This window comes from Phalangium opilio, unplaced genomic scaffold, assembly GCF_054372755.1.
Source record: "Phalangium opilio isolate 3A_F unplaced genomic scaffold, DU_Popi_V2 ptg001170l_1, whole genome shotgun sequence".
Taxonomy (NCBI): domain Eukaryota; kingdom Metazoa; phylum Arthropoda; class Arachnida; order Opiliones; family Phalangiidae; genus Phalangium; species Phalangium opilio.
In genome coordinates this window covers 6,895,541-6,908,603 of record NW_028324255.1, presented here as the reverse complement: position 1 = coordinate 6,908,603, position 13,063 = coordinate 6,895,541, and the positions used below count along the sequence as shown (strand labels likewise).

At 47.5% G+C, this 13,063-nt stretch overlaps 8 non-coding genes across 8 annotated transcripts; all 8 read left to right on the top strand.

The window, feature by feature from the left end:
• The first annotated feature begins 2,976 nt into the window (after window positions 1-2,976).
• On the top strand, window positions 2,977-3,049 carry TRNAD-GUC (transfer RNA aspartic acid (anticodon GUC)). The gene has a single exon. It is a non-coding gene; the product is annotated as a tRNA-Asp (tRNA).
• Window positions 3,050-4,888: 1,839 nt separating this feature from the next.
• On the top strand, window positions 4,889-4,961 carry TRNAI-GAU (transfer RNA isoleucine (anticodon GAU)). Its single transcript has one exon. It is a non-coding gene; the product is annotated as a tRNA-Ile (tRNA).
• Window positions 4,962-6,506: 1,545 nt separating this feature from the next.
• TRNAI-GAU (transfer RNA isoleucine (anticodon GAU)) lies at window positions 6,507-6,579 on the top strand. The gene has a single exon. It is a non-coding gene; the product is annotated as a tRNA-Ile (tRNA).
• A 368-nt stretch (window positions 6,580-6,947) lies between these two features.
• TRNAI-GAU (transfer RNA isoleucine (anticodon GAU)) lies at window positions 6,948-7,020 on the top strand. Its single transcript has one exon. It is a non-coding gene; the product is annotated as a tRNA-Ile (tRNA).
• A 956-nt stretch (window positions 7,021-7,976) lies between these two features.
• Window positions 7,977-8,049, top strand: TRNAI-GAU (transfer RNA isoleucine (anticodon GAU)). The gene has a single exon. It is a non-coding gene; the product is annotated as a tRNA-Ile (tRNA).
• Window positions 8,050-9,580: 1,531 nt separating this feature from the next.
• On the top strand, window positions 9,581-9,653 carry TRNAI-GAU (transfer RNA isoleucine (anticodon GAU)). The gene has a single exon. It is a non-coding gene; the product is annotated as a tRNA-Ile (tRNA).
• Window positions 9,654-10,021: 368 nt separating this feature from the next.
• TRNAI-GAU (transfer RNA isoleucine (anticodon GAU)) lies at window positions 10,022-10,094 on the top strand. Its single transcript has one exon. It is a non-coding gene; the product is annotated as a tRNA-Ile (tRNA).
• Window positions 10,095-12,227: 2,133 nt separating this feature from the next.
• TRNAI-GAU (transfer RNA isoleucine (anticodon GAU)) lies at window positions 12,228-12,300 on the top strand. Its single transcript has one exon. It is a non-coding gene; the product is annotated as a tRNA-Ile (tRNA).
• Window positions 12,301-13,063: the final 763 nt, after the last annotated feature.

Here is a 13,063-nt window from a genome sequence, read left to right as displayed (position 1 = left end):
TTCCACAATACGTGACAACCATTTAATTTCTGAGCTTCCGTGGCTCAATGGTTAGCGCGTTCGGCTGTTAACCAATAGGTTGGTGGCTCGAGCTCATCCGGGAGCGGTGTTGTGAGGTCTCAGATGTGACGTAAAAAGTCAAGGTTTTTCCACAATACCTGACGAACATTTAATTTTTGGGCTTCCTTGGCGCAATGGTTAGCGCGTTCGGCTGTTAACCGAAAGGTTGATGGTTCGAGCACAACCGGGAGAGGTGTTGTAGGGTCTCAGATGTAACGTAATAAGTCATAACTTATCCACAATACCTGACAACCATTTTGGTTCTGAGCTTTCGTGGCTCAATGGTTAGCGCGTTCGGCTGTTAACCAATAGGTTGGTGGTTCGAGCCCATCCGGGAGCGGTGTTGTGAGGTCTCAGATGTAACGTAAAATGTCAGAGTTTTTCCACAACACCTGACGAACATTTAATTTTTGGGCTTCCGTGGCGCAATGATTAGCGCGTACAGCTGTTAATCGAAAGGTTGAAGGTTCGAGCCCACCCGGGAGAGGTGTTGTGGGGTCTCAGATGTTGCGTAAAAAGTCAAAACTTTTCCACAATACGTGACAACCTTTTAATTTCTGAGCTTCCGTGGCTCAATGGTTAGCGCGTTCGGCTGTTAACCGATAGGTTGGTGGTTCGAGCCCATCCGGGAGCGGTGTTGTGACGTCTCAGATGTGACGTAAAAAGTCAAGGTTTTTCCACAATAACTGAAGACCATTTAATTTTTGGGCTTCCGTGGCGCAATGGTTAGTGCGTTGGGCTGTTAACCAATAGGTTGGTGGTTCGAGCCCATCCGGGAGCGGTGTTGTGAGGTCTCAGATGTAACGTAAAAAGTCAAGGTTTTTTCCACAACACCTGACGAACATTTAATTTTTGGGCTTCCGTGGCGCAATGATTAGCGCGTTCAGCTGTTAATTGAAAGGTTGCAGGTTCGAGCCCACCCGGGAGAGGTGTTGTGGGGTCTCAGATGTAGCGTAAAAAGTCAAAACTTTTCCACAATACGTGACAACCATTTAATTTCTGAGCTTCCGTGGCTCAATGGTTAGCGCGTTCGGCTGTTAACCGATAGGTTGGTGGTTCGAGCCCATCCGGGAGCGGTGTTGTGACGTCTCAGATGTGACGTAAAAAGTCAAGGTTTTTACACAATACCTGACGAGCATTTAACTTTTGGGCGTCCGTGGCTCTATGGTTAGCGCGTTCGGCTGTTAACCAATAGGTTGGTGGTTCGAGCCCATCCGGGAGCGGTGTTGTGACGTCTCAGATGTGACGTAAAAGTCAAGGTTTTTTCCACAACACCTGACGAACATTTAATTTTTGGGCTTCCGTGGCGCAATGATTAGCGCGTTCAGCTGTTAATCGAAAGGTTGCAGGTTCGAGCCCACCCGGGAGAGGTGTTGTGGGGTCTCAGATGTAGCGTAAAAAGTCAAAACTTTTCCACAATACGTGACAACCATTTAATTTCTGAGCTTCCGTGGCTCAATGGTTAGCGCGTTCGGCTGTTAACCAATAGGTTGGTGGTTCGAGCCCATCCGGGAGCGGTGTTGTGAGGTCTCAGATGTGACGTAAAAAGTCAAGGTTTTTCCACAACACCTGACGAACATTTAATTTTTGAGCTTCCGTGGCGCAATGATTAGCGCGTTCAGCTGTTAATCGAAAGGTTGAAGGTTCGAGCCCACCCGGGAGAGGTGTTGTGGGGTCTCAGATGTAGCGTAAAAAGTCAAAACTTTTCCACAATACGTGACAACCATTTAATTTCTGAGCTTCCGTGGCTCAATGGTTAGCGCGTTCGGCTGTTAACCAATAGGTTGGTGGCTCGAGCTCATCCGGGAGCGGTGTTGTGAGGTCTCAGATGTGACGTAAAAAGTCAAGGTTTTTCCACAATACCTGACGAACATTTAATTTTTGGGCTTCCTTGGCGCAATGGTTAGCGCGTTCGGCTGTTAACCGAAAGGTTGATGGTTCGAGCACAACCGGGAGAGGTGTTGTAGGGTCTCAGATGTAACGTAATAAGTCATAACTTATCCACAATACCTGACAACCATTTTGGTTCTGAGCTTTCGTGGCTCAATGGTTAGCGCGTTCGGCTGTTAACCAATAGGTTGGTGGTTCGAGCCCATCCGGGAGCGGTGTTGTGAGGTCTCAGATGTAACGTAAAATGTCAGAGTTTTTCCACAACACCTGACGAACATTTAATTTTTGGGCTTCCGTGGCGCAATGATTAGCGCGTACAGCTGTTAATCGAAAGGTTGAAGGTTCGAGCCCACCCGGGAGAGGTGTTGTGGGGTCTCAGATGTTGCGTAAAAAGTCAAAACTTTTCCACAATACGTGACAACCTTTTAATTTCTGAGCTTCCGTGGCTCAATGGTTAGCTCGTTCGGCTGTTAACCGATAGGTTGGTGGTTCGAGCCCATCCGGGAGCGGTGTTGTGACGTCTCAGATGTGACGTAAAAAGTCAAGGTTTTTCCACAATACCTGAAGACCATTTAATTTTTGGGCTTCCGTGGCGCAATGGTTAGCGCGTTGGGCTGTTAACCAATAGGTTGGTGGTTCGAGCCCATCCGGGAGCGGTGTTGTGAGGTCTCAGATGTAACGTAAAAAGTCAAGGTTTTTTCCACAACACCTGACGAACATTTAATTTTTGGGCTTCCGTGGCGCAATGATTAGCGCGTTCAGCTGTTAATTGAAAGGTTGCAGGTTCGAGCCCACCCGGGAGAGGTGTTGTGGGGTCTCAGATGTAGCGTAAAAAGTCAAAACTTTTCCACAATACGTGACAACCATTTAATTTCTGAGCTTCCGTGGCTCAATGGTTAGCGCGTTCGGCTGTTAACCGATAGGTTGGTGGTTCGAGCCCATCCGGGAGCGGTGTTGTGACGTCTCAGATGTGACGTAAAAAGTCAAGGTTTTTTCCACAACACCTGACGACCATTTAATTTTTGGGCTTCCGTGGCGCAATGGTTAGCGCGTTAGGCTGTCAACCAATAGGTTGGTGGTTCGAGCCCATCCGGGAGCGGTGTTGTGAGGTCTCAGATGTAACGTAAAATGTCAGAGTTTTTCCACAATACCTGACGAACATTTAATTTTTGAGCTTCCGTGGCGCAATGATTAGCGCGTTTAGCAGTTAATCGAAAGGTTGAAGGTTCGAGCCCACCCGGGAGAGGTGTTGTGGGGTCTCAGATGTAGCGTAAAAAGTCAAAACTTTTCCACAATACGAGACAACCATTTAATTTCTGAGTTTCCGTGGCTCAATGGTTAGCGCGTTCGGCTGTTAACCAATAGGTTGGTGGTTCGAGCCCATCCGGGAGCGGTGTTGTGAGGTCTCAGATGTGACGTAAAAAGTCAAGGTTTTTACACAATACCTGACGAGCATTTAACTTTTGGGCGTCCGTGGCTCTATGGTTAGCGCGTTCGGCTGTTAACCAATAGGTTGGTGGTTCGAGCCCATCCGGGAGCGGTGTTGTGACGTCTCAGATGTGACGTAAAAAGTCAAGGTTTTTTCCAAAACACCTGACGACCATTTAATTTTTGGGCTTCCGTGGCGCAATGGTTAGCGCGTTCGGCTGTTAACCAATAGGTTGGTGGTTCGAGCCCAACCGGGAGAGGTGTTGTAGGGTCTCAGATGTAACGTAATAAGTCATTACTTATCCACAATACCTGACAACCATTTAATTTCTGAGCTTCCGTGGCTCAATGGTTAGCGCGTTCGGCTGTTAGCCAATAGGTTGGTGGTTCGAGTCCATCCGGGAGCGGTGTTGTGAGGTCTCAGATGTAACGTAAAATGTCAGAGTTTTTCCACAATACCTGACGAACATTTAATTTTTGGGCTTCCGTGGCGCAATGATTAGCGCGTTCAGCTGTTAATCGAAAGGTTGAAGGTTCGAGCCCAATCGGGAGAGGTGTTGTGGGGTCTCAGATGTAGCGTAAAAAGTCAAAACGTTTCCACAATACGTGACAACCATTTAATTTCTGAGCTTCCGTGGCTCAATGATTAGCGCGTTCGGCTGTTATTCAATAGGTTGGTGGCTCGAGCTCATCCGGGAGCGGTGTTGTGAGGTCTCAGATGTGACGTAAAAAGTCAAGGTTTTTCCACAATACCTGACGAACATTTAATTTTTGGGCTTCCTTGGCGCAATTGTTAGCGCGTTCGGCTGTTAACCAATAGGTTGGTGGTTCGAGCCCAACCGGGAGAGGTGTTGTAGGGTCTCAGATGTAACGTAATAAGTCATTACTTATCCACAATACCTGACAACCATTTAATTTCTGAGCTTCCGTGGCTCAATGGTTAGCGCGTTCGGCTTTTAACCAATAGGTTGGTGGTTCGAGTCCATCCGGGAGCGGTGTTGTGAGGTCTCAGATGTAACGTAAAATGTCAGAGTTTTTCCACAATACCTGACGAACATTTAATTTTTGGGCTTCCGTGGCGCAATGATTAGCGCGTTCAGCTGTTAATCGAAAGGTTGAAGGATCGAGCCCAATCGGGAGAGGTGTTGTGGGGTCTCAGATGTAGCGTAAAAAGTCAAAACTTTTCCACAATACGTGACAACCATTTAATTTCTGAGCTTCCGTGGCTCAATGATTAGCGCGTTCGGCTGTTATTCAATAGGTTGGTGGCTCGAGCTCATCCGGGAGCGGTGTTGTGAGGTCTCAGATGTGACGTAAAAAGTCAAGGTTTTTCCACAATACCTGACGAACATTTAATTTTTGGGCTTCCTTGGCGCAATGGTTAGCGCGTTCGGCTGTTAACCGAAAGGTTGGTGGTTCGAGCCAAACCGGGAGAGGTGTTGTAGGGTCTCAGATGTAACGTAATAAGTCATTACTTATCCACAATACCTGACAACCATTTAATTTCTGAGCTTCCGTGGCTCAATGGTTAGCGCGTTCGGCTGATAACCGATAGGTTGGTGGTTCGAGCCCATCCGGGAGCGGTGTTGTGACGTCTCAGATGTGACGTAAAAAGTCAAGGTTTTTCCACAATACCTGAAGACCATTTAATTTTTGGGCTTCCGTGGCGCAATGGTTAGCGCGTTGGGCTGTTAACCAATAGGTTGGTGGTTCGAGCCCATCCGGGAGCGGTGTTGTGAGGTCTCAGATGTAACGTAAAATGTCAGAGTTTTTCCACAATACCTGACGAACATTTAATTTTTGGGCTTCCGTGGCGCAATGATTAGCGCGTTCAGCTGTTAATCGAAAGGTTGAAGGTTCGAGCCCAATCGGGAGAGGTGTTGTGGGGTCTCAGATGTAGCGTAAAAAGTCAAAACTTTTCCACAATACGTGACAACCATTTAATTTCTGAGCTTCCGTGGCTCAATGATTAGCGCGTTCGGCTGTTATTCAATAGGTTGGTGGCTCGAGCTCATCCGGGAGCGGTGTTGTGAGGTCTCAGATGTGACGTAAAAAGTCAAGGTTTTTCCACAATACCTGACGAACATTTAATTTTTGGGCTTCCTTGGCGCAATGGTTAGCGCGTTCGGCTGTTAACCGAAAGGTTGGTGGTTCGAGCCAAACCGGGAGAGGTGTTGTAGGGTCTCAGATGTAACGTAATAAGTCATTACTTATCCACAATACCTGACAACCATTTAATTTCTGAGCTTCCGTGGCTCAATGGTTAGCGCGTTCGGCTGTTAACCAATAGGTTGGTGGTTCGAGCCCATCCGGGAGCGGTGTTGTGACGTCTCAGATGTGACGTAAAAAGTCAAGGTTTTTTCCAAAACACCTGACGACCGTTTAATTTTTGGGCTTCCGTGGCGCAATGGTTAGCGCGTTCGGCTGTTAACCAATAGGTTGGTGGTTCGAGCCCAACCGGGAGAGGTGTTGTAGGGTCTCAGATGTAACGTAATAAGTCATTACTTATCCACAACACCTGACGACCATTTAATTTTTGGGCTTCCGTGGCGCAATGGTTAGCGCGTTCGGCTGTTAACCAATAGGTTGGTGGTTCGAGCCCATCCGGGAGCGGTGTTGTGAGGTCTCAGATGTAACGTAAAATGTCAGAGTTTTTCCAAAATACCTGACGAACATTTAATTTTTGAGCTTCCGTGGCGCAATGATTAGCGCGTTCAGCTGTTAATCGAAAGGTTGAAGGTTCGAGCCCACCCGGGAGAGGTGTTGTGGGGTCTCAGATGTAGCGTAAAAAGTCAAAACTTTTCCACAATACCTGACAACCATTTTGTTTCTGAGCTTTCGTGGCTCAATGGTTAGCGCGTTCGGCTGTTAACCAATAGGTTGGTGGTTCGAGCCCATCCGGGAGCGGTGTTGTGAGGTCTCAGATGTAACGTAAAATGTCAGAGTTTTTCCACAACACCTGACGAACATTTAATTTTTGGGCTTCCGTGGCGCAATGATTAGCGCGTACAGCTGTTAATCGAAAGGTTGAAGGTTCGAGCCCACCCGGGAGAGGTGTTGTGGGGTCTCAGATGTTGCGTAAAAGGTCAAAACTTTTCCACAATACGTGACAACCATTTAATTTCTGAGCTTCCGTGGCTCAATGGTTAGCGCGTTCGGCTGATAACCGATAGGTTGGTGGTTCGAGCCCATCCGGGAGCGGTGTTGTGACGTCTCAGATGTGACGTAAAAAGTCAAGGTTTTTCCACAATACCTGAAGACCATTTAATTTTTGGGCTTCCGTGGCGCAATGGTTAGCGCGTTGGGCTGTTAACCAATAGGTTGGTGGTTCGAGCCCATCCGGGAGCGGTGTTGTGAGGTCTCAGATGTAACGTAAAATGTCAGAGTTTTTCCACAATACCTGACGAACATTTAATTTTTGGGCTTCCGTGGCGCAATGATTAGCGCGTTCAGCTGTTAATCGAAAGGTTGAAGGTTCGAGCCCACCCGGGAGAGGTGTTGTGGGGTCTCAGATGTTGCGTAAAAGGTCAAAACTTTTCCACAATACGTGACAACCATTTAATTTCTGAGCTTCCGTGGCTCAATGGTTAGCGCGTTCGGCTGATAACCGATAGGTTGGTGGTTCGAGCCCATCCGGGAGCGGTGTTGTGACGTCTCAGATGTGACGTAAAAAGTCAAGGTTTTTCCACAATACCTGAAGACCATTTAATTTTTGGGCTTCCGTGGCGCAATGGTTAGCGCGTTGGGCTGTTAACCAATAGGTTGGTGGTTCGAGCCCATCCGGGAGCGGTGTTGTGAGGTCTCAGATGTAACGTAAAATGTCAGAGTTTTTCCACAATACCTGACGAACATTTAATTTTTGGGCTTCCGTGGCGCAATGGTTAGCGCGTTCGGCTGTTAACCAATAGGTTGGTGGTTCGAGCCCAACCGGGAGAGGTGTTGTAGGGTCTCAGATGTAACGTAATAAGTCATTACTTATCCACAATACCTGACAACCATTTAATTTCTGAGCTTCCGTGGCTCAATGGTTAGCGCGTTCGGCTGTTAACCAATAGGTTGGTGGTTCGAGTCCATCCGGGAGCGGTGTTGTGAGGTCTCAGATGTAACGTAAAATGTCAGAGTTTTTCCACAATACCTGACGAACATTTAATTTTTGGGCTTCCGTGGCGCAATGATTAGCGCGTTCAGCTGTTAATCGAAAGGTTGAAGGTTCGAGCCCAATCGGGAGAGGTGTTGTGGGGTCTCAGATGTAGCGTAAAAAGTCAAAACTTTTCCACAATACGTGACAACCATTTAATTTCTGAGCTTCCGTGGCTCAATGATTAGCGCGTTCGGCTGTTATTCAATAGGTTGGTGGCTCGAGCTCATCCGGGAGCGGTGTTGTGAGGTCTCAGATGTGACGTAAAAAGTCAAGGTTTTTCCACAATACCTGACGAACATTTAATTTTTGGGCTTCCTTGGCGCAATGGTTAGCGCGTTCGGCTGTTAACCGAAAGGTTGGTGGTTCGAGCCAAACCAGGAGAGGTGTTGTAGGGTCTCAGATGTAACGTAATAAGTCATTACTTATCCACAATACCTGACAACCATTTAATTTCTGAGCTTCCGTGGCTCAATGGTTAGCGCGTTCGGCTGATAACCGATAGGTTGGTGGTTCGAGCCCATCCGGGAGCGGTGTTGTGACGTAAAAAGTCAAGGTTTTTCCACAATACCTGAAGACCATTTAATTTTTGGGCTTCCGTGGCGCAATGGTTAGCGCGTTGGGCTGTTAACCAATAGGTTGGTGGTTCGAGCCCATCCGGGAGCGGTGTTGTGAGGTCTCAGATGTAACGTAAAATGTCAGAGTTTTTCCACAATACCTGACGAACATTTAATTTTTGGGCTTCCGTGGCGCAATGATTAGCGCGTTCAGCTGTTAATCGAAAGGTTGAAGGTTCGAGCCCAATCGGGAGAGGTGTTGTGGGGTCTCAGATGTAGCGTAAAAAGTCAAAACTTTTCCACAATACGTGACAACCATTTAATTTCTGAGCTTCCGTGGCTCAATGATTAGCGCGTTCGGCTGTTATTCAATAGGTTGGTGGCTCGAGCTCATCCGGGAGCGGTGTTGTGAGGTCTCAGATGTGACGTAAAAAGTCAAGGTTTTTCCACAATACCTGACGAACATTTAATTTTTGGGCTTCCTTGGCGCAATGGTTAGCGCGTTCGGCTGTTAACCGAAAGGTTGGTGGTTCGAGCCAAACCGGGAGAGGTGTTGTAGGGTCTCAGATGTAACGTAATAAGTCATTACTTATCCACAATACCTGACAACCATTTAATTTCTGAGCTTCCGTGGCTCAATGGTTAGCGCGTTCGGCTGTTAACCAATAGGTTGGTGGTTCGAGCCCATCCGGGAGCGGTGTTGTGACGTCTCAGATGTGACGTAAAAAGTCAAGGTTTTTTCCAAAACACCTGACGACCGTTTAATTTTTGGGCTTCCGTGGCGCAATGGTTAGCGCGTTCGGCTGTTAACCAATAGGTTGGTGGTTCGAGCCCAACCGGGAGAGGTGTTGTAGGGTCTCAGATGTAACGTAATAAGTCATTACTTATCCACAACACCTGACGACCATTTAATTTTTGGGCTTCCGTGGCGCAATGGTTAGCGCGTTCGGCTGTTAACCAATAGGTTGGTGGTTCGAGCCCATCCGGGAGCGGTGTTGTGAGGTCTCAGATGTAACGTAAAATGTCAGAGTTTTTCCAAAATACCTGACGAACATTTAATTTTTGAGCTTCCGTGGCGCAATGATTAGCGCGTTCAGCTGTTAATCGAAAGGTTGAAGGTTCGAGCCCACCCGGGAGAGGTGTTGTGGGGTCTCAGATGTAGCGTAAAAAGTCAAAACTTTTCCACAATACCTGACAACCATTTTGTTTCTGAGCTTTCGTGGCTCAATGGTTAGCGCGTTCGGCTGTTAACCAATAGGTTGGTGGTTCGAGCCCATCCGGGAGCGGTGTTGTGAGGTCTCAGATGTAACGTAAAATGTCAGAGTTTTTCCACAACACCTGACGAACATTTAATTTTTGGGCTTCCGTGGCGCAATGATTAGCGCGTACAGCTGTTAATCGAAAGGTTGAAGGTTCGAGCCCACCCGGGAGAGGTGTTGTGGGGTCTCAGATGTTGCGTAAAAGGTCAAAACTTTTCCACAATACGTGACAACCATTTAATTTCTGAGCTTCCGTGGCTCAATGGTTAGCGCGTTCGGCTGATAACCGATAGGTTGGTGGTTCGAGCCCATCCGGGAGCGGTGTTGTGACGTCTCAGATGTGACGTAAAAAGTCAAGGTTTTTCCACAATACCTGAAGACCATTTAATTTTTGGGCTTCCGTGGCGCAATGGTTAGCGCGTTGGGCTGTTAACCAATAGGTTGGTGGTTCGAGCCCATCCGGGAGCGGTGTTGTGAGGTCTCAGATGTAACGTAAAATGTCAGAGTTTTTCCACAATACCTGACGAACATTTAATTTTTGGGCTTCCGTGGCGCAATGATTAGCGCGTTCAGCTGTTAATCGAAAGGTTGAAGGTTCGAGCCCACCCGGGAGAGGTGTTGTGTAGTCTCAGATGTTGCGTAAAAGGTCAAAACTTTTCCACAATACGTGACAACCATTTAATTTCTGAGCTTCCGTGGCTCAATGGTTAGCGCGTTCGGCTGATAACCGATAGGTTGGTGGTTCGAGCCCATCCGGGAGCGGTGTTGTGACGTCTCAGATGTGACGTAAAAAGTCAAGGTTTTTCCACAATACCTGAAGACCATTTAATTTTTGGGCTTCCGTGGCGCAATGGTTAGCGCGTTGGGCTGTTAACCAATAAGTTGGTGGTTCGAGCCCATCCGGGAGCGGTGTTGTGAGGTCTCAGATGTAACGTAAAATGTCAGAGTTTTTCCACAATACCTGACGAACATTTAATTTTTGGGCTTCCGTGGCGCAATGGTTAGCGCGTTCGGCTGTTAACCAATAGGTTGGTGGTTCGAGCCCAACCGGGAGAGGTGTTGTAGGGTCTCAGATGTAACGTAATAAGTCATTACTTATCCACAATACCTGACAACCATTTAATTTCTGAGCTTCCGTGGCTCAATGGTTAGCGCGTTCGGCTGTTAACCAATAGGTTGGTGGTTCGAGTCCATCCGGGAGCGGTGTTGTGAGGTCTCAGATGTAACGTAAAATGTCAGAGTTTTTCCACAATACCTGACGAACATTTAATTTTTGGGCTTCCGTGGCGCAATGATTAGCGCGTTCAGCTGTTAATCGAAAGGTTGAAGGTTCGAGCCCAATCGGGAGAGGTGTTGTGGGGTCTCAGATGTAGCGTAAAAAGTCAAAACTTTTCCACAATACGTGACAACCATTTAATTTCTGAGCTTCCGTGGCTCAATGATTAGCGCGTTCGGCTGTTATTCAATAGGTTGGTGGCTCGAGCTCATCCGGGAGCGGTGTTGTGAGGTCTCAGATGTGACGTAAAAAGTCAAGGTTTTTCCACAATACCTGACGAACATTTAATTTTTGGGCTTCCTTGGCGCAATGGTTAGCGCGTTCGGCTGTTAACCGAAAGGTTGGTGGTTCGAGCCAAACCGGGAGAGGTGTTGTAGGGTCTCAGATGTAACGTAATAAGTCATTACTTATCCACAATACCTGACAACCATTTTATTTCTGAGCCTCCGTGGCTCAATGGTTAGCGCGTTCGGCTGTTAACCAATAGGTTGGTGGTTCGAGCCCATCCGGGAGCGGTGTTGTGACGTCTCAGATGTGACGTAAAAAGTCAAGGTTTTTTCCAAAACACCTGACGACCGTTTAATTTTTGGGCTTCCGTGGCGCAATGGTTAGCGCGTTCGGCTGTTAACCAATAGGTTGGTGGTTCGAGCCCAACCGGGAGAGGTGTTGTAGGGTCTCAGATGTAACGTAATAAGTCATTACTTATCCACAACACCTGACGACCATTTAATTTTTGGGCTTCCGTGGCGCAATGGTTAGCGCGTTCGGCTGTTAACCAATAGGTTGGTGGTTCGAGCCCATCCGGGAGCGGTGTTGTGAGGTCTCAGATGTAACGTAAAATGTCAGAGTTTTTCCAAAATACCTGACGAACATTTAATTTTTGAGCTTCCGTGGCGCAATGATTAGCGCGTTCAGCTGTTAATCGAAAGGTTGAAGGTTCGAGCCCACCCGGGAGAGGTGTTGTGGGGTCTCAGATGTAGCGTAAAAAGTCAAAACTTTTCCACAATACGTGACAACCATTTAATTTCTGAGCTTCCGTGGCTCAATGGTTAGCGCGTTCGGCTGTTAACCAATAGGTTGGTGGCTCGAGCTCATCCGGGAGCGGTGTTGTGAGGTATCAGATGTGACGTAAAAAGTCAAGGTTTTTCCACAATACCTGACGAACATTTAATTTTTGGGCTTCCTTGGCGCAATGGTTAGCGCGTTCGGCTGTTAACCGAAAGGTTGGTGGTTCGAGCACAACCGGGAGAGGTGTTGTAGGGTCTCAGATGTAACGTAATAAGTCATAACTTATCCACAATACCTGACAACCATTTTGTTTCTGAGCTTTCGTGGCTCAATGGTTAGCGCGTTCGGCTGTTAACCAATAGGTTGGTGGTTCGAGCCCATCCGGGAGCGGTGTTGTGAGGTCTCAGATGTAACGTAAAATGTCAGAGTTTTTCCACAACACCTGACGAACATTTAATTTTTGGGCTTCCGTGGCGCAATGATTAGCGCGTACAGCTGTTAATCGAAAGGTTGAAGGTTCGAGCCCACCCGGGAGAGGTGTTGTGGGGTCTCAGATGTTGCGTAAAAGGTCAAAACTTTTCCACAATACGTGACAACCATTTAATTTCTGAGCTTCCGTGGCTCAATGGTTAGCGCGTTCGGCTGATAACCGATAGGTTGGTGGTTCGAGCCCATCCGGGAGCGGTGTTGTCACGTCTCAGATGTGACGTAAAAAGTCAAGGTTTTTCCACAATACCTGAAGACCATTTAATTTTTGGGCTTCCGTGGCGCAATGGTTAGCGCGTTGGGCTGTTAACCAATAGGTTGGTGGTTCGAGCCCATCCGGGAGCGGTGTTGTGAGGTCTCAGATGTAACGTAAAAAGTCAAGGTTTTTTCCACAACACCTGACGAACATTTAATTTTTGGGCTTCCGTGGCGCAATGATTAGCGCGTTCAGCTGTTAATCGAAAGGTTGCAGGTTCGAGCCCAATCGGGAGAGGTGTTGTGGGGTCTCAGATGTAGCGTAAAAAGTCAAAACCTTTCCACAATACGTGACAACCATTTAATTTCTGAGCTTCCGTGGCTCAATGATTAGCGCGTTCGGCTGTTATTCAATAGGTTGGTGGCTCGAGCTCATCCGGGAGCGGTGTTGTGAGGTCTCAGATGTGACGTAAAAAGTCAAGGTTTTTCCACAATACCTGACGAACATTTAATTTTTGGGCTTCCTTGGCGCAATGGTTAGCGCGTTCGGCTGTTAACCGAAAGGTTGGTGGTTCGAGCCAAACCGGGAGAGGTGTTGTAGGGTCTCAGATGTAACGTAATAAGTCATTACTTATCCACAATACCTGACAACCATTTAATTTCTGAGCTTCCGTGGCTCAATGGTTAGCGCGTTCGGCTGTTAACCAATAGGTTGGTGGTTCGAGCCCATCCGGGAGCGGTGTTGTGAGGTCTCAGATGTAACGTA